This window comes from Ochotona princeps, chromosome 18 (genome assembly GCF_030435755.1).
Source record: "Ochotona princeps isolate mOchPri1 chromosome 18, mOchPri1.hap1, whole genome shotgun sequence".
Classification (NCBI taxonomy): domain Eukaryota; kingdom Metazoa; phylum Chordata; class Mammalia; order Lagomorpha; family Ochotonidae; genus Ochotona; species Ochotona princeps.
Window position 1 is genome coordinate 2,040,855 of NC_080849.1, and position 18,734 is coordinate 2,059,588.

Genomic DNA, 18,734 nt, shown 5'->3' on the forward strand with positions numbered 1-18,734 from the left:
CCTATTTAGGAAGACTCCGAGGCCAGTTATGCCCACTAGAGATCCCAAAATAAGTCCTCCAAACCTGTGGGCTGAAGTGTTCCACTGTACAGGAATGGCCACTCTGTTCTGCTTTTGCAAAAGAAAAATTCACTTGACTGGCTCGTGATGCAATGACAGCGTCACCGCTTGCAAGTGGGAACAGCGTGTCTGAGAAGCGGGAGAGAGCTCCCCGAGGCATGCTCCCGAAGTGCTTGCTCAGAGGCCTTAAGGAAAATGGAGGTATGGAAACTTGTGAGGACTGGTTTTCCAGACAAAAATAATTCAGAAACTTTGTCTTCATGAGATTGCATAGCTGAACAACAAACAGAGGGAGTTCCAACATCTTGCGTGTTCTTTCCTATCATGATGGAATTGGGATACTCCAAATATGTGAAATTCACCAATAAGTTCAAGCAGGGTGTTCTCAAAAGAGAGTGTGTCATCCCTGCCCTCCCAACCAGCAGAGCTCGGGGCGCTGTGTTCTGGTGACCTACACGTGTCCATGGCAGCTGCTCCCTTGCACCAGTGACTGCCTGCTGCTGCGTTCTCGCTTCCTGGGTCTGTCTTGGGAGGATTCTCCACGCCACTCCTCACTAAGGCCCGGGTGCTTCCTCGCACTCTCAGGCACGGATGTGGAACCAAAATGGCCAGTGTTGTTCAGGTACATGGTATTGTCTCATTACTCCTTGTGTCCCCCAATCGGCATTGTACCTGGGATACAGAAGAGTCAGCACTTTCTGACCGAGTTCTGGACAAAATAAACATGGTGTTTAATGAGATGCTAAGTCTTCCCGAAAGCCCTCCTGGTGAGGATGCTGATGGGAAACACCCTGACTGGCTCTGTCAGCTGAGCACTCCGCGGGGCTGCTCGGGTCCCGGCCAGGGCACTGGGGATTCCTGGTCCTCCGTGCTTCCGTGCTGCAGGAGACCAGGACAGGAGCACACTGCTGAGGCACAGGACGGAGAGCCATGTCCTGCAGTGCTCCGCCACCACGGAGCGCAGTAAGCACGCCTGGAGGGAGTCCAGGGGCATGTACAGGAGCTCAATGCATCATGGAAGAGCTTACCACCCACAGATAACGCAACCCCACACCATGGCAGCAACGCAGACTGCACACACACATGCACACACATGCACACATTGTGGAAGAGCTTACTACCCACAGATAATGCAACCCCACACCATGGCAGCAACGCAGACTGCACACACACACGCACACATTGTATAAGAGCTAACCACCCTCAGATAACAACCCAGCACCACCAGGCACCCAGGCAGCACGGCATCACAGCATCTGACTGTGTGCCACTGTGTCCACTGTCTTTCTCTCGTAAACCTGTTGAGCAAGGGGTGGTGGGTACCCTGCCTCCTCCCACCCTTGGTCTTCTGGCACCCCTTTCCACCATGTGCACACACATGGCTGTGTTGTTTTCTGGCTGGCATGAGCAGTCTCCCTTTCCCATTCACAGTGATTAAAATACAGTTGCTTAAATAGAAACCTTGGCTACAGAAGATTCTTTCATTTATTGCTTCACTATTAGGTGTATTAAGGGTGATTTGGGATGTATCAGGAACAAACCTAGGGGGTACGGTGTTCACAGAGCTTAGGTTCTATGGACAAGGGGACCAGCAGGGACACACTAGCCCACATATAGATAGAAGGTAAGTAGACCCCTCACCCCCAGGTGAAAAGAGGTATGGGGAATGTGTGGGAGCAAGGCACAGGCTTGCACACGGCTCTGGGCCTCACTCCTGCAATTTCTAGAAGCTGCCAATAGGCCTGATGCACCCAAGAAGATGGAACAGACACTGGGGAGGAGTGGGTACAAGCCGGGCCCCAGGGAGAGGCTGTGGGCAGAGTCCATGGAGCCCACAGGTAATAAGAACATGGCACTTGGGCCCGGCGGCGTGGCCTAGCGGCTAAAGTCCTCGCCTTGAAAGCCCCGGGATCCCATATGGGCGCCGGTTCTAATCCCGGCAGCTCCACTTCCCATCCAGCTCCCTGCTTGTGGCCTGGGAAAGCAGTCGAGGACGGCCCAATGCATTGGGACACTGCACCCGCGCGGGAGACCCGGAAGAGGTTCCAGGTTCCCGGCTTCGGATCGGCGCGCATCGGCCCGTTGCGGCTCACTTGGGGAGTGAATCATCGGACGGAAGATCTTCCTCTCTGTCTCTCCTCTGTGTATATCTGGCTGTAATAAAATGAATAAATCTTTCAAAAAAAAAAAAAAAAAAAAAAAAAGAACATGGCACTTACCGAGAGCTGGCTTCCGCCTGCAATACTTTAGAACTGACGCTGGCTGCATATTGAGCATGTATGAAGTGGGGTTTGCTGAAGGGTTGGTTGTACAGTGTAGGAAAAGAGTGGATCAAATGGGCCCAGGGTGAGTGACCTGGGCAAGGGAGCCCAGGACCTCAAACTCCGTGCAGCCTTTCCCGCAATGCCAGCAGGAAGTGTTATTGATGAAGAGTTGTTCATCTGCAAGCTTAATTCATGAAAAAAAGTCTTGTACTGTTTCAACAGCCCTCTTTGGGTTCCTAAAAGATACTGTTGAATTATTATAATTTAAAAACACAATTAGATTTTGTTTTTCGAAGTTAATTGAAAGGAACTCATGTGTCTGTGGAGGTGGGATGCTTATTCAATTATTTCTCTCTTATTTTTGCATTGTACTTTTGATAATATTTTACGCCAGATTTTGGAAAGACATTGGGCCCAAGTCCTGTTTACTTCAGCTATGAAACTATGTGTGGAGAAAGTAATTCATTTCATCACAGCTTAGAAAGCTTCACTGATAAAAGTTTTGGGCTTAGAGTATAACAGCTTATGTTTTTCAGTTCTAATTTTTAAAATTTAGTGTTTGTTTTTTTAAATATATATGTATGTATGTATGTATGTATTCATCTATTTGAGAGGCAGAGTGCTGGGGAGGGGTTGGGAAGACAGGGATCTTTTATTTGTGATTTCACTCCCCAGGTGCCTGCCAGAGCCAGGGCTGGGCCAGCCTGCAGCTAGGAGCCAGGAACTCCGTCAGGGACCTGCACGCTGCTGGGGGGACTAGCAAGAAGCTGGATTGGAAGTGGAGTAGCCAGGACTTGAACCGGCACTCCAATATCCAATATGGGTGCCCCCTCCCCCCAACGAGAGCTGACTACCCACTGCTCCCCAACACCCACTCCTGAGGCTTGCTGGTCTGACCAAGGTTCCTTGTATCATGTCTTGAGATATTGTGTGACTGAATATTTTATTCTTATCTCACACTTGATTAGCAATTTAATGACTGTGGGATAGTGGGTTGGAAACAACTTCCCCAGGAAACTTCCAGACAGGCGTCCCTTATTTTTAGCGTCTCCTTTGTGCCTGGCACATCCGGCACCCTTCCCGGTCTCAGCTCTCTGAGAATCCCACCTGTGCACCTGCTGCGAAGCGTGATAGACTTTGTGCTCATTCTTCAGAAGCTATGATACCTTGTCTTATGTTAGGCCGATCCCTTCCTTGCCCTCGGTGCTAGGAGAGCGCACACTATGTAGAAACGTGGCCTCTCCCACTCTGAGAATTTGTCTGGAGTTATTTTGATGTGTTTCTTTCTAAGACTCTCTGTTTCTTCACTGGAAGTTCATTAGAAATGAGGAGACAGTTTTGGACCTTGGAGCTCTGGATGGGTTCTCAAATTCTCCTGTGTCACTTCTTTGCACTGTGTGTGTGTGTGTGTGACAGAGAGATGAAATTCAAAGATTTCACTAATGTTATATCTCAATCCAGTCACTAACTTCTTTTTTTTTAAGATTTATTTTTTTAATGGAAAATCAGATATACAGAGAGGAGGAGAGAAAGAGAGGAAGATCTTCCATCCACTGATTCACTTCTCAAGTGGCCACAATGGCCGGAGCTGAGCCCGTGTGAAGCCAGGAGCCTCTTGCAAGTCTCCCACACAGGTGCAGAGTTCCAAGGTTTTGGACCATCCTTGACTGCTTTCTCAGGCCTCAAATAGCGAGCTGGATGGAATCGGGGCCTCTTGGACTCAAACCAGCACCTATACAGGATCCTTGGGAGTGCAAGGCAAGGACTTTAGCCACTAGGCTACTGTGCTGGGCCCTCAGTAACTTCTTAATTACTTCCATCATTTTCCAAATCTCTAGTAAGGCTTTCTGACCTAAAGAATCTTCAATTTTGCTGCATCTTGCTCTGGATTCCTGAATGGAAAAATTTCTGTTTAAAAATATATATTTATTTATTTGTTTGAAAGTCAATATTATAGATAGAGAAGGAGGAGGAGAGAGCGCTTTTATACACTACGGCCACAATAGGAGACTGGAACCCCGTCTGACTTTCCCTCGTCAGTACAGGCGATCAAGTCCTCTTCGATTGCAGCGAGTTGCATTGCAAGCGGGGCGGCTGGGACTCCGACTGGTGACCGACCGTATCAGATGCAGAGGAGCAACCTGCTCTGCCGCAGCTCAGACCCCCAGCAGGGCATCTGTTCTCAGAGTATCAGTCACTTCAATATTTTCCTTCAGTCTTAACCTCCTTCTCACCTGAGGTTGTCTTGTCCTGCTGCTCATTTCGAAGGCTTTCATCTGATTTCTGGAAGCCCTTGGAGTCCCTGCGAGAGAAGATACTTGGAAAGTTGCTCTGTGCCAGGGGAGGCCTTGCCACTGCCATCTTCCTGGGTCCGCATGGATGGACTCACATCAATCTCCCAACATTTTTCCAGTGTGACTTTGCTAGGCCTTTTGCTTTATTCTGTTTTTCTTTAGACAAATATTGATGTAGGGATGGAGATTCCATCGTATCTGATATTGTAAGCTCTTTTATTCTTCATTTCTTTTCCTGGTGAAAATATATTTCAGCATCATGCTGTTTTACTTCTTCCTGGGGATATGACACTCCTCCTGGACGCGTGTCGCTGGGCACAGAGCACAGGGGTGACCCACAGACTCGCTGTCAGGCCCCCTGGCACCCTGTTCTCGCCCGTGACCTACCCAACGGTGCCCCTGAGACCTCACTGACTGCTCTCTGCAGACTCATCGCCTGGACTCTAGCGCCAAGTCCACCGCCCTTGCGTCTGTAAACGCCCGTCCGTCTTCGCCCTTGCAGTTCCTCTGTGTGTCCACATTTTTTTCCTATCCCATAAACATTTAATGGGGGAAGTAGGGGCAGCTGCTTTAGGATATTTTAGGACAGGATTGTAAATGAGGAGCAAACCAGTCTTTCCCTACCCCCATTCCAATGCACATTGTGAATCAACAAAAGTTTCCTGCTGTATTAAAAGGGGCACTCTGTGCAGCATTTTCCCATCGCTCCGATATCAATCTGCTTGCTTTATTTCCCACCAAGTACACATGTCTGCACATGACTTGTGCACTTGGCTTCGTGTTCATTAAGCCAACAGCTGGCTCTGCTCCACATCTTCCTGATAATGAGAAACGTGGCTAGAGGTTGACTCAGGGAGCCTGCTGCCATTGAACACCATTCAATGTTTATTATTTACATATCTAATGACCTTATTGATATGACGCCCTGTTAGCACCTCTAATTATTACACAATAAGCATGATTTATAAACAAAGTTTATGGTGAGATACACAATCAGTCTCTAGCAAGGTGACCTGGAGAAACTGCATGCATTTCCGGCATTCATAGAGATGATTATACAAGACAGGGCCATCAGCACGCAGGAAGTCTTTAAAATAAATAGTTTAATGAATTAGAAACAGATTGTGGCCCACATGTGTGATTGTTTTCATAAAATAAATCTCAGTGATCATTTTATGAGAGCGGCACAACTCCATGTCCTCTGAAACTTCACAAAATGTTAGCCTAGAGTCCCTGATACAAAGTCGCAGTAAGATTTACTGTGAAGGGTTCCAGTTAAGAACTTCAAGGATCCCAGGAAAATGTTATGGCCCAAAACAAAAACAAACTAGAGTCACACAGAGATGGTGGTACGAAAAAGGCCGTCTTGGTCCTTGGTCCCTGGGAAGGGCAGTGCCAAGTGCCGAGCGCGCCACTTTGGGAAGCAGTCTGTGGGAATACAGAGTGGCCGCAGAGCGGAGAGTGGCCGCAGAGCGGAGAGTGGCCGCAGAGCCAGGCCTGATGTCAGGGCACATAGCACAAAGCTCCAAAGAAACAATGGGCAAAACAACCCTTGATTCCTTTGTCCACGCTGAGTACTTGGTACCACTGTAGGACTGGCAGTGAGGGGACAGTGTTCTGAATTTCTTCACAATAGGGGCTCACTCAATTAAATATGTACACTTAACTCGTGTCAATTGCAACCTATGGCTTACAGCTTTAGTCAAAGGACAGAGTTTCAGTGAAATGAACCAAGGAACACTTTGCAATGGCCTATCACATCATTTCAGTAGTAAACACATTTGATAGGCGAGGTCTAGAATCATGCCTGTTGTTCAGGTCCATCAGTTCTGCTTTGGGTCACGCCTTCCCAAAGGCGAAAACTTGTTCCTCTCACTTAGCAGCTGGCATCCGGAAGCCAGGACCAGTGCTGGCCCTGGGACAGATGCCGGGTGCAGTGGCTTCTATCGGGACCTTCCTCCAGCAAACCATGTAGAAATTTCACAAGTGGCTTGCGGGCTTTCACCAGCCTCGACCTTTGAGGGGGTAACGTTTGGCTTTCTTGGGCATCTTGCCTCAGAGCACACACTTTGTGCTCATTTCTCTTCACCTGGAGAAAAAAAAAACCTCTTTGTGTGAGTTTAAACAAGACTCAGGTTCTGCTTTTCAAGGGGAAAGTGACTCTGAGAGCTTGAAGTCCTCCTGAGAACCTAAATAGCAATGAATGCCACTTCTGCCTTTCAATTTGACTCCAATCAATTGTGTGTTCAAATGCCATTTGACGTCAACCAGTACATGTTCGTCATGTGCGCGAGGCCCTCAGTCCCTCAAGTCTCCCCCACAACCACGTTTAACACGACTCCGTCCAGACAAGTCACCTCACCTAACCCCTTGGCCAGTGATTGTAATACTGGGAGACTGCAATGAGTATGTGCATCCTAGATAGTTACCGTCAATTTCCCTCTGCCCTCATAGAGGGAGAGCATTTGATCATGTGGCTATCCAGAGACAAATGCAGCCCAAATGGCTCAGCATTTCTTATACCCTAGCAATCCTGGCTCACTCTGGGGGCTGCTATTATTGTCCTGATCCAAAGATAAGCTTATATTTGATGGAAAATCATAAATAGGGTGATACACTTAGTGGACATCGAGTACACTCCTAACTTATAAAGATGAAAGTTACTTTGTCTTAATTATCAAAGTTCATTCTACTAGTCTGGTAACCCTGTACAGACATTTTGAAAAGTGATCTTTATCTAGAACTAACTGAACGAGAGTACCATCCTATTACTACGTGGGCAAACTGGAATGACAACCATTATATTGCCAAGCAATATTTTCTATTTCTGTGGAAAAGCTGCTTAGGGAGAATAGATGGAGAAATTTGCAAATATTAGAATGGACTGCACAATCCTGCCATATTGGGTGATAGTTAACCTCCAAATAAACAAAGCAATTCTAATACCAAAGCTTTAACGGTGCTTTCCAGACACAATGAATTTTATTGCACATACCTAAGCAAATAGCACAGTTGTAGGTGACAGGCGAATGTCTTCCACAGCAGACTCCTCCATGAGGCTGTTTGGTTCTCTGAAATCTTGATCCTCCCACCCCTCCCCAGAGAAGGGTGCAAGTACCTGGCAGCACCAGCCCAGCGTGAGCACATGGGACACACATGGAGAACACTCCATGCATACACTATGCAGTCATTACTTTCCCTGGCAGTTTTCAGCAGTGACTCCCAAAGACATCTGAAAATTACAACACGGACCAGGGTGGGGCTCCACATGGCTTTCCTGCAGGTCTCTTCCCGGAACTGTTAGAGAGCAAGTCCAGGTCAGGAACTGGAACCGAGCAGGTGTGTGCAAGACAGGTGACTTTTTATGCACTCCAGAGAGTTTAATTGACAATGTTTTAGAATGAAATTATCTCTGAAATGAGGATGATTAATATCAGCCTCCAGAGTGAGCCAGGATTGCTAGGATGTAAGAAGTGATGAACCATTTGGGCTGCATTTGTCTCTGGGTGTCCATATGGTCAAATGCTCTCCCTCTATGGGGGCAGTATACAGTGAATGTGCTTTTGGGTGTCTGAAGCCCGTTAGGACAGACAGGAATTGGCAGGAATCATGAAAGTCATTTCCTGTTTCTTGTCCCTGGAAAGGGATAGCATATTCTTGGATCCAGAGATGAAGTGGAGGGTTGACTTGTTGATGTTGCACCTGCTGGTGTGGGAAGACCACTTTGTGTTTCCTCCCTTCTCTTGGCCACACTAGCACAACACTTCTTAACCTGGGAAATGCCTACTCATGGTTCAATTATTTTAAACATCTTTCTTCTGAATATCCATAGGGATTTAAGCAGCAAAAACACATAGAAAATGTACCTTTATAGATGCAAAGCAGAAAATTCATGTTGTATTCACTTAATGCCAAATATCTAAATAATTAAAAGTTACAAGCTTCTTGGCTTCATACTGACATAGCCATTATCTGTAATACATTTGTACCTGTGAGAAGCAAATTGCTATCCTAAGCATCATTTCATCATGGTTATTTATTATTTAGATTTTTCAATATATACCCTCTATTTTTCCAGTGTATGCCTCATGTATATATTGTTCACTTATGATCTACTAAATTTCCCATATTCAGGGAAGAACAAATGAAGAGAGTTCGATGGTGATTCTACTTGGGGTTATAACGATAGTGATACTTTACATTTGCATTGCACTTCGTGTAGAAGTTTTTCTAATTTACTCTTGAAAAGCTCCTCATTTATGACAGTTTTTGAATCTATTCACTTTTCCCCTTGTTAGGCAAGTGTCATTCCTGTATTATTCAAGGCAGTGAACTCCAATCTCTGTTTGCTGGAAGCAAAAGTGTCATCGAGGTTATGTGGCAGCTGAGCTTTCCCGGGCAGTGGCCTTGGTGGGCAGTGGCTGCACACTCATCGTCGACTACATGCAGCACACTCGGCTTGCTGATCGTCTCCAAATTCTTTCACACTCACTGTGGCCAAAGACAGATATTTGAGGGAGTGGGTGCATGCGACTTTTGATTTGCTGCCAATATGAGAAGCAGTTAAAACAAATTGTGATAGGATAAGCAAATATTTGTTGAGCCAATGAATGAGTCCAGGAGAAAAATAAGGGAAGATGCTGCCTTTAAAAGCCTTATTTCCTGTACTCAAAAATATATTATCATCTAAAATACATTTGTCAGTATGTGCTGCTGAGAAGGTAAGCCCTCGATAAATACTCTAAACTGTTCTCCAACTTAAGGACTTGCGTGTAGTTATGACATAACGAGCGCACCATGCAGAAGACCCAAACTGACACTTCTCTTCAGCAGATGTACCAATATCCAACAGGAACACAAACGCGTGCTCAACGCCATGAGCTGTCAAAGCAATGCGAATCCAAACCACTCAGCTATCTTCAGTATTATCAAGAAGTCAAAATTAGCAAGTGTTGCTAAAGATGCAGGAAAAAGATTCTGGTGCACCCTGGCATAAGTGCACATTTGTATAGTCATGTAGGAAAACAGCACAGGGACTTCCCAAAATTAAACACAGAACTACCCTATGACCCGGAAGTTCTTCCACAGGCACAAGTATAATCAGGGTATTGGTCAAGTTCTCTGCCTTTCCATCTCTGCTACAGCCTTATACCCAACAGTTGAGATACGAAAACTATCCAAGTGTTCATTGATGACCAATAGATAAAGAAACTGGGATGTATATACATTGTACTACCAGTCCTAACCATGGCTGGGATCTCCCCATTACTCACAGCACGAATGAGCCTGGAGGGTGGTACACCAAGTGGAAGAAACAGTGCCGCAGGATCACACTTGTAAAATGGATCAAAGATCAAATCAAAATGACCATGACCAGGAAGGGATGGAGGAAGAGGTGGGGAAGCACAGGCCTGCAGGTGTCGTGTTGCAGACTGGTAGAACAGTTAGAGATGTAATACGCAATGTGAGAACCGGAGCTGTAGCTAGGTTTTGTGACAAACTGTTAGATCCTAGCTGTTCCTGTCACAAAACAAACCACAAATATGAACAACTATGTGAGATGATAGCTGTGTTAACCTACTTCCCTGTAATAGCCTTTATACCACAGCATCATACTGTATACTTTGGATACACACAATACCAGTTCTTTTAAAGTTGTAAATAAGTAAGCACACGAAGAACTGTCGTGTGGCTCTATGTGAGGTGATGTGAATGAAAATGCAGAGTGAGTTGGCGCAGGGTCATGACAGCAGGACGTTAGACAATGGCCCCCATGCTCTGTGCTACCCTGGGTTTAACAGGAGGCAAGGCATTAAGCCACTCAGGAATCTGGGATAACACTTGTTAGTCATTCAATAAAAACGTGTCCTACAGTTACAAGCCGAGTGCACAAGGAGACAGAGCAATAACTGGGTGAGTCAGCGGGGCACACTGTGAGATTCCGGAGAGAACACCTTCGTCCCACTCGGCCCACATGCTTCTCACTCCATTCATGAGTGACTGTGGGAGTGACAATGGAGCTCATGTTGGAAACGCCTCCCCAGTAGAATCAAAGTCATCAATTCCGATTGGGAACATTGAGTCATTCAGCAGCCTGTGTCTATCTGCTGCGCATCCGACATGCTGGTCTTGGTGTCAACACGAGTCTGGCGCAGCCCACATGCAAACCAGGGGCCTATGCTGTCAGAGTCCTGACCTGCAGTGCCACCCAGTAACTTGATGTAAAATCAAACAGGTGAGAGTACATCTGGATAGGAAAGCTGAAGTGAGAGAAGAAAATTCAAGCAAGTGAAATCTCTGTAGTTACTGACTGGAGGGGGGGGTGCTTGCAGTGTGAAGGAACTGATGTAGACCCCCCACCCAGTGACCTGGCCAGGGAAGCTGTGATCACTGGCCTGAGTTCTGTGCACTGGTTTGTGTGGTTCTTGGAAGAGATTCCTGAGCGTTTCAGGGAATCCTCCACCTGCTCACTCGGCTGAGCAGCTAGAGCTTACAGAGAAGTCATGGAGACCAAAAACCTGGGTGTGTTCTGAGCCAAAACACATTTCAGTTCAAACATAACATTTGACCAGCCCGCCAATACGTGCATCCTGCAGAGATGTGCTCTGAGGCCAGGACCAACAATTAAATGCACCAATAGCCAATTCAACACATTCCTTAAGATTCACTGAAGTGAAATGGGATCTGTACATGAGAAACTGAGAAGACACACTTGGTAAGTTTCCAGAAAAAGTTAAATGATGCGAAGAGGGGAGAAGTCAATTCAGAAATAAAGCATTTTCAGAAGTGCTTGGAAAGAGAAAGTGACATAAAATCCAGGATTAGGATTTGGAAATGTACTACTGACACTGTGGCCAGGCTTTCCACCATGTAGCATTCTGCATTGCAGGAGGGCAGAGTGCCCTTGCCCAGAGCTGTGCACAGCAGCACTCACACAGGCCCCTTGCACTGTGGGGTACACTGAGCGGCTTCACCCCTCCATGGACAGGCTGCCCACGCTGCAAAATGCATGATGCTCCACTAAAGCCCTGGGGCCTTCCACTAACCCCCACGAGAAGGGGCAGACACGATGACTCATCCTGCGCCCTTCCAGACTGGGTTGGCTTGCTAGTCAAACAGATGGACGAATGGCCACCGCCCTGGCACTAACAGCTGCCATTCTGTGAATGAGACAAAAATCAGCATCGGCCTTTGGCTGAAAGTGTCGCAAACTGAGACAAATGAATGGCCTTAAACCAGGATGGGTTTCCAACAGCGTATCCTTCACAACCCCTTCCCTCCCAAGTGGAGCAGCCATTGGTCCCTCCCCCTGGGACAATCTGAAACCCCAGCACCCACCTTCCTCCCTGCCCAAGACCCCAGCACCCAGCTTCCTCCCTGCCCAAGACTCCAGCACCCAGCTTCCTCCCTGCCCAAGACCCCAAGCCCAGGAAATCTCCATTCCTCTTTCCAAGGGATGCCCTGATGTGCTGTCACCTTTCACTAACCCCTAAAGTCATGAAATGGTTTCTACTTCTACAGCTGAGCCCACAGTGCCCTGGTTTCCTCCTGTCCCCCCGCCCCAGGACCCTCTCAGCTGAGGCCATCTCTTCAGCCTAGCACTGCCCGCTGCTGCCTTGTCAACCTGCCTCTGTACCAGCCTGGCAACACTCCCCCACGTGGGTGTCTGAATTTCCCTGGGTGACCTCTGTCCACCACCCTCTGGTCTCACACAAAGCTGTCCTTTGGGTCATGCTCCCCTATGCTTGGGAGAGAAGACCTCTCTTTCACTGTCCTCTTAGTTACCCAATCAACTTATCCCAGCAGGTGTGGGCTTAGTGACCCCGCCTGATGACGCCCAGGGGGTGGCCTTCCGCCGCGGGCCTGCTTCCCTGTCCTCCAGCCAGAGCCCAGCACCGTTGCCTGCTACAGCACAAAGATCTACAGAAAGGATTTCGCCCAAATTAATTTTCAAGACACAAAGCTACAGAAAAGGGCCTGTTTAAAGTCAGAGTTGGAGTCAGATGGTTTCTCTGAAGTGAGATACTTCCAGGATCCTAATTTTTCCCGGCATAATTTTAAAGATGAACGCGCTTTCCCCTCCCTGCCCCCAAGGAGAACTGATTGCTTACAAAGATTTATGTCTATTATATTCAGGAGCAGCTCGGAGTTGGTGGATATTTTTTACATAAGTGTAATTATATGTAAGTGCTATAATTTAATTACCGTGATTCCATCCCTATTGATTTCAGATACTCATTTGGAGCCCACAGATAGGGCTCTGTGGGGCTGACAGATAGGATCATCTGTTTGAAAGCCACGGACACCGCACCAGACAGACCGATCACCTGCGAAAGAACGCTGAGGATTTCTGTTGCAGGAGATGTAAAGAGAACTGCTCCAAACGCAATGTCAGGCTCACCGGTCAAAGCAGCAGCGTGAAGTGTGCCAGGGAAGGTCACTGCCACAACCCCTGCGGAAAATGGGCACCAAGGTGCAACACACACACACAGATCCAAGGCCAGGGTGAAGACCACGCACAAGAGTTGCAATGAGCTAAATTTTTGCCAGTGGCAACCAATCAAGCAAATAGGGTGGCAGGAGATAAGGAATGGGGGATTCTAATCTGTGGGGTGAATATTTCAATTCCTTCCCTGCCTCCAAAACACAGATTGCTTCTGCACACACGGGACGAGCTGCAGGCGTGTGGGCTGGGCTTCTGGCCCAACAGCAGCGGGATTTAATGTGGAATTCTGCAGGTGAAGTGTGATGTCCTCACACATGACATCTGGGAATGGCTAGATTCCCAAGTGCAAAATAAAATAGGAATAAACAAGATACTATTAGAATTGATTGCCCATTTATTGGAATCAAAGAAAAACCTAGAAGAGGAACATAATTCGGTAAACAACAAAAAAGTTAAGATGTAGTAATAAATACCTTTTATGTGTATCCTGTTACAGGAAAATTTAATAAAATTGGTCTCAACATTAAAAAAAGCATGAATAAACTGATGAAAGAAAAGACATGAAAAAAGCAACGGAAATACACCCTATGGTCAATTGAACTGTTTCCATAACTGTAGAGGCAACATAATACAATTTGAAGTTATATTAGCAACCCATTGAGTGCAGGCTAATTTTATCCACAATTCAATAAATATTGAGATTTTCAACTGAGTTACAACAATAGATGTTTGGGGCAAATTTTGGAAAATGTTCTCAAAAACAGTAATGTTCAACTTAGCAAGTCAACACGTCCCTTCAAATTGATGCCCCTCTGTTGTCGGACTCTTGTTGCGGGTTTTCAGCACTCATTTTTATTAATTTTATCCTGAATTCATGCATGAGGATTGTAGGCAAGAGACCTATTTCTGACTCTGTAGCCCACTGTTATTAATAAACGCACTGCCTCTGACTTGTGCCTTCAGAGCTTCCCCTGTGAAGACCTGATGAGACCCGTGGAATTCTCCCTGCATGTATGGCTGGACAGCCACCAGCATATGTAGCCATCTGGATTGGTTTAATATGCCATATTCTCCAACTAGACATTAGTCTAGGTGCTGCCATGAAGTGGCAGGAGTGGTAAACTTGCAATTGGTTGGTCCTAAATGGAGCAGATTCTATTCTGGACTTGAAGCGGTGGTGGGCTGTCTCATCTCAGCATATGGGGGGCTCAGGGGCAGAAGTCTGTGGAGGAAATCCCACTTGAGCAGAGCAGCAACTCCACCTGAGGGCTTACAACCTTCTCCAGAGAGCTCAGCTTTGCCTAGCCAGGCCCCACTGCACACAGCCCACATACACATACTCACATCTAGGAGCACATGGACACGCATGCACACATTGCTCCAACAGCACACACAAAAACACACAGAGACATAAACACAAGCATGCACACAGAAACACATGTACACAAACAAGCAAAGATCACAGTGCATGCAAGCACAGCTCCTATGGCACACACAAGACACACAGATGTACACAGAATCACACAGAGAGACATGTGTCTATGCACATGTACACACACAGCTCCCATCACACACACGCATACACCCCCAAACACACACACATGCACTTTTTTAAATGGAGTCCCACCTGGTACTGATTTATTACCAAGATGGGGCAAGGCTATAGCAAGTACTAAAAACACCAAAGCAGCTATGCAGTTGAGGAATGAGGAGAACTCACTTGAGAGTGCATAGAGAAAGCCAAGATTGCCCCCAAATAAGCGTTAAAAGCACTTCTGGCAAGGGCTCAGGAAGAAACGAGGAGCACGTGGTAGGGCGGTGGCTTCCAGTCTATTCTATGGCCAATCCTCAGATGCAGACCAGTCCACAGCATCCTCATCCCTTTTCTGGCACTCCAGGCTGCAGGAAGCCAGCACCCAGGGCCAGGCCTCTCTGCCTCCACGTGCACTGCTCCTTCTGCTCTGCCCTCCTGACGTGCCAGGGATGCTTCCTGGACAGAGCCGAGCCCACGCTTCCTGCAGGCCCTCCTCACCATCAGCACCGCAGTGGGATCTGCTGGAGACTTCCATCTAAGCTGCACCCTGCACCTGCTTGCCCTGCTCATGCCAACCTGCAGTTTCCCACAGCACATGTTCTCACTCTATAGGTAGTGCATTTGTTTATGGCATCATCACTTGCAGACTGTCTTCCCAGTTGAAACCTAAGCTCTACAGGGCCAGGAACTCATGTCTCTGACAGCGCCCCATGCCTCACAAATACACAACAAATAACAATTAAAGAAAAATCATAGAAACAAGTGGCTTGATTCTACCAGGCTGGAACCCATATCAGACTGTGAGCTGCCCGGCATTGAAAGCAGGACAGTTAATATCAGTTTTCTGCGAATCAGTATTATGAGATGGGAAATACGCTTAGCTTCAACTCTGCAACTCTAACATTTTCCATGGAAATGTTGCAGCAAGATGTTTGCAGCTTTGCTGTTGAAAATAGTGACAAACAGGAAGGAGAAATGACCACTAGCCTTCTGGTTATGCTGGTCATTGTACCCAAACACAACAAAACATTATGAAATGATTCTGAACAGTCATGTGATGTTTCAAACCAAAGCAGTAACAATGATGGAACAGCTGAGAAGCACTTGCATAATGAAGAGTGTATCCATCTCCCGTAGAATTCATTAAATCATATACTCATCACACTAACGACATTAACAGGAGGGGCATGCAACATACTTTCCCTAGGATTTTCAGATAGAGGACAGCCTGCCAGCATCTACACTTTAGACCACTAGCCTATGGAACTACGATAGAATGAACTCCTGCTGCAGGAAGCTACCGAGTGGCTGATCATTTTTGCAGTAACTCTGGGACATACACAGAGGAACAAAAGCTTGTTGGGTGAGAGGAGGTGACTTTTATGCACGACTTGCCAAGGTCTCCTCTTACTTATCCTCGCAGCCACAGGTGCCCATGGTGTCATGGGCTTGATGAGGATGTTGATATGCCTACAGGTCCTTGGCTTTATGTCTCTTGGGAGATGACTGGGATGTGACTCTCTGGTCCACTGAAAATGACTGAAACTGTCTTATCACTGTTTCAAACAGAGAAAACGGAATCCAACCAGAAAACTCCACATTGAATTTTCACGGAACATAGAGTATTAGGAAGCTGAGAGGTGTCCTCTTCATACCTGGAATGACTACTGTTGGCAGTGACGATGATACGACAGAAGTTTGACGTGCTGAAACGGTACAAAACACATTTTAGTCACCATGGAGTTGTACTTACAACAAATAAGTAGCAATATCCATGGGCATTTACAACTTCATATTTAAGTGTTAGGCTAACTGGAGATCCAAAGAAAAATCATAACATAAATCAAAATAGTCTAAAATAGATTAAATAAAAAACAGCATATTTGAATTAAAATCATGCATAACAGAGTATTTGTGGCATTGTGTGTGTTATTGTAAAAGAGATAACATCTCAATTGATGATCTAGGACACGATGATCATCAAGAAAAACAGAAAAAAATGACATGAACCACATGCAAAAATTATGAAAGGTACATCAGTACAAATCCAACATCAGTTGGCAGGTAGCAGACAGTCACAGACATCATTGGATGACAAAGGACTCTTACTGCAAACACGTAGCACCAATATCTGTCAAGAATTGAACTGACACTTTAAAATGTCCAGTGTAAGTCACCAAAACTTACTCAAAAAGGAACGAATAACTCCAAAAGCAAGCACGTTTGTAGTTAAAATGCTTCACCCTCCAAAATTCTGGGTCCAAATGGCTTTAATGATAAATTGTGTCAAAAATTGAGGCTTCAAATCTTAAAGCAATAGCAAGACAGAAACGTTAATATTCCAGATTCGATCAATATCCAATATATATATATATATGTGTATACGCATATATATCTATATAGAAATGTCCTACCCCATAAATATTTATTATTGTTTTTAAAATTTTTCAAAAAAACTTAAGGGGAAGGAAATACTGATAGCCTGACTTGGTCTCCACACCTGAATGCATGTGCTGACTTCCAGTAAACATATACTACTAAAATAAAAAATTATTAACAAGTCCCACAAAACCTTCCAGAAAATAGAAAAGGAGAATTCTCCCAATTGCTTTATTTGAATTCAACATTAATGTCACAGTAAAGTTAACTCAGAACATTACAAGAAAATAAACTGCGGATTAACCTCAGATTTCTAGCTTTCTGTTGACACACTGGAGTGGTAAAGAGAAGACCAGACAGCTCACACTTACAGGAAGGAAAGAAAATTACCTTGGGGAAGGCAGAAGAGATAGCGCTCACTCGTGTTGGTGGGCTAGACACAGTGGGACGTCAGTAGGAAGGGCTCAGGTAGGGAGGCGGGCACACTACTGAGGACTGAGTGGAGGCTGGTGGCCCTGCTAGGTCCTGGGAGCAGACGTGTGAAGAGCCCTGAACGCCACCCCCACTTTGGTGACAGTGAGCAGGAGTGTCCTGTGGCTGTGGAGTCATTTCCCTGGCTCCCACCACTACCTGACGCAGTCTGACTGGGAGATAACAGCACCTATGTCTGTGTGGCTGTTCAAAGCACCGAGACCCAGCACGCCATCAAGAACAGACATTCAGTCCTCACAGTGCTGGAGTCCAGCTCCAGCCGAGCTTGGAACTCGAGAACGGTGCATGGAGTAAGCATACGAGAAAAAAGAAATGGGCCACTATAATTTCAGGATCATAATGGACAATGCAAGAAAGCTGTCCCCATTATCTACACAGAAGCAGTCACAAAGGTTGGCACAGACATTTTACGTTATGGTCAAGTGGGTGTTTCCAAGGACAATTCTGCCGTTTGTTTCATCTTAAAGCTCTCAATAGAAATTCTCAGTAGATGGTGCCTATCAATCAGCAACAAATTCCTACCACAATCCTCATTCTACAACTTATTGTTGAATCAGTTAAGGGAAGAAACACATCACAAAAAAGGGGGGTGGAACCTAAAGATCAAGGAAAAGAATGAAAAAGACTCAAAACATAGATCCCTTGATTAGCATAAGGTCAATGAGGGCAGCAGAGACAGAGACAGCATGAATAGTACAAGGTCGCAAGACATCAGCAACATCAACTTCCAAGCTCACATTGATAGTAAACATCAACTTTGTAGCGAACAATGCCTGAATGGATTACAGAATTCTCAGGAGGGTGGTCTGGTGTCCCTGCAAAAGAAGGTGGGCCTGCCTTCAGGTGGTTGCAGAGACATCTGCCAGGCCCTGCCATGCAGCAGGAAACTTCTAGCAGCTCTGCCTGCAATGAAACAGTCCTCTTCACACCTTTGTGTCCCCCACATCCACTGCATGGACCTCAGTATCAGAGACCTTCAGGCTGGAAGCTCTGGCTGCAGGCAGAAGTAGGCTGGGTTCTGGGGGAGGGCTGGTCTCCACTTCCATGGCTCCTGCTTGCTACACCCCTGGAAGGGTGACAGGGTGCCCTCATGGGGCAGGGAAGGACAAGAGAGCCCAATGTCACAGGAAGCCATCCCTATAAGGGTTCCCGTACCATGTGTGAGGTGAGCATTTGCTCACATGCCAGCAGTAAAAGCTCCCTGCGGCTTGGGGAGTGGAGTGGCTATATCAGGAGCAGAAATGCTGTCCCTGGAGGACTAGGTG